Consider the following 2,500-nt stretch of genomic DNA (forward strand, 5'->3'; position numbering starts at 1 on the left):
TGTGTGTGTGTGTGTGTGTGTGTGCCCAGCCTTGTAACAATCAGTCCTGACCCAGGACCCCACCCAGGACCTCGTCTCAATAAGCAGTAATCCAGACTTCAGCATTCAACATTTTTCCCATAAAACTCCGGGACATAAAAAATGCCAGGGTTCAAGTAGCATTTTTTGGAGGGATCCTTATTTCAGTGGATGTGTATTCTGGGAGACAGGCAGCATCCCAGCATTCCCTACATTGTGCACTACCGATGCGGCGCTGGTCAAAAGTAGTGCGCTATGCAGGGAATAGGGTGCCATTTGGTACACAGCCGTTTTTGCCTCCTGCTCCTTAAACAAACACCGGAGAGGCAGATATTCATGCTCCTCATGGGGACACGGCTGTAACAAAAGAGGGAAATAAAGAAAGCAAACATGTTGCTCTTGGCCAGAGAGATGCATCTCCCTAGACTACTGGGTGGGACAGAGTTCTCACTGAGAGAGATGAGAGAGAGAGAGAGAGAGAGAGAGAGAGAGAGAGAGAGAGAGAGAGAGAGAGAGAGATAGATGCATCTCCCTAGACTACTGGGTGGGACAGAGTTCTCACTGAGAGAGAGAGAGAGAGAGAGAGAGAGAGAGAGAGAGAGAGAGAGAGAGAGAGAGATAGATGCATCTCCCTAGACTACTCGGTGTGACAGAGAGTTCTCACTGAGAGAGAGAGAGATGCATCTCCCTAGACTACTGGGTGTGACAGAGAGTTCTCACTGAGAGAGAGAGAGATCATCTCTCTAGACTACTGGGTGTGACAGAGAGTTCTCACTGAGGGAGATGGAGGGATAGAGAGAGAGAGAGAGAGAGAGAGAGAGAGAGAGAGAGAGAGAGAGAGAGAGAGAGAGAGAGAGAAAGATGCATCTCCCTAGACTACTGGGTGTGACAGAGAGTTCTCACTGAGAGAGAGAGAGAGAGAGAGAGAGAGAGAGAGAGAGATGCATCTCCCTAGACTACTGGGTGTGACGGAGAGTTCTCACTGAGGGAGATGGAGGGATGGAGAGAGAGAGAGAGAGAGAGAGAGAGAGAGAGAGAGAGAGAGAGAGATAGATGCATCTCCCTAGACTACTGGGTGTGACAGAGAGTTCTCACTGAGAGAGAGAGAGATCATCTCTCTAGACTACTGGGTGTGACAGAGAGTTCTCACTGAGGGAGATGGAGGGATAGAGAGAGAGAGAGAGAGAGAGAGAGAGAGAGAGATGCATCTCCCTAGACTACTGGGTGTGACAGAGAGTTCTCACTGAGAGTGAGATGGAGAGAGAGATAGAGAGAGGGAGGGAGAGAGAGGGCGGGAGGGAGGGATGGATAGGGACAAGATTGGAGGCCTCACTGGGCAAATTATGTATTTGTGTGTGTGTGTGTGTGTGTTCTGTCTACAGTGTGTGGTGTTTACTGTGTACAGCAGTGATTCTCAATCCTGGTCCTTGGGACGATAAAGACCCTGGACGTAATTAAGCCAGAGAGGGCAACGTGATCCTCGCAGCGCTCTTTCTGTTCTCTCTCTTTCTTTTCCTCTCTCTCTGTCTCTGTTCCATCCGTCTGCACCCTCTTTCTGCAATCGCTCTTTGTCTGTGCACTCTCCCAAAGGGGTGCGTATTTTTGGTTTTGCCCTAGCACTACACACCTGATTCAAATCATCAAAGCCTGATGATGAGTTGATGGTTTGTAATCAGCTGCGTAGTGCAAGGGCCAAAACAAAAATGCGTTCCCCGTTGGGTCCCCAGGACCAGGATTGAGAACCACTGGTGTACAGTATGTACTATAACCCATATATAAGTCAAGAAGTGTTGATGCTTCAGAAGGACAGCAGCCCTCTCTGTCATTCAGGGCAACACCATTCTCCTTGGCTCAGGCAGAGAAAAGACAGTAATATTCCTCCCAGACAGCGGGGGTCTTTAAGTGGGCGGTGGGCGGTGGGTGGTGGGCGAGGATTGGCACATAATGGCATTAATTGAAACTGGAAGGAGACTTGTTTAGGAAGCTGTTAGTTTCTGGGGGATGAGCTGGACCTTAGAGAGACCAGTCTGTCTGTCTGTAGGGGGAGGCGAGCGCGAGGATTGTTGGACAGGCGTGTGTGAGGCGCGTTGGACGCATGTTCTGGCGGGGGCCCGTGTTAATGTGAGGGAACCTGGGGCAGGTCGCGCTACCCCCTGGCGTGTTCCTACAGTATTCGGAATGCCCGTTCCTGGCACACACGTGTTGCTTCTCGCGGTAAACAACACATTGCCTCACAGCCGGACTGCCGCGGCCAATAACAAGTCCCACAGGATGAGGCTTTTTTTTTTGTTGCTTTCAAAAAATAATAATCTGGAAAATGTTAAATGGAGACAAAAGGATGAGCCAAGCGAAGGAATGAGCCAATAGACAGAGAGAGAGAGAGAGAGAGAGAGAGAGAGAGTGAGAGAGAGAGAGAGAGAGAGAGAGACAGACAGAGAGAGAGAGAGTGAGAGAGAGAGAGAGAGAGAGACAGAGAGAGAGA

General features: G+C 49.9%; 1 protein-coding gene across 9 annotated transcripts in view; it reads right to left on the bottom strand.

Annotated features, from left to right (window-relative positions):
* Window positions 1-2,500, bottom strand: part of LOC139378673 (transcription factor SOX-5-like) — a 103,991-nt gene that overhangs the window by 35,971 nt on the left and 65,520 nt on the right. The window lies entirely within an intron of this gene.

The sequence above is a fragment of the Oncorhynchus clarkii genome, chromosome 21, assembly GCF_045791955.1.
Source record: "Oncorhynchus clarkii lewisi isolate Uvic-CL-2024 chromosome 21, UVic_Ocla_1.0, whole genome shotgun sequence".
Classification (NCBI taxonomy): domain Eukaryota; kingdom Metazoa; phylum Chordata; class Actinopteri; order Salmoniformes; family Salmonidae; genus Oncorhynchus; species Oncorhynchus clarkii.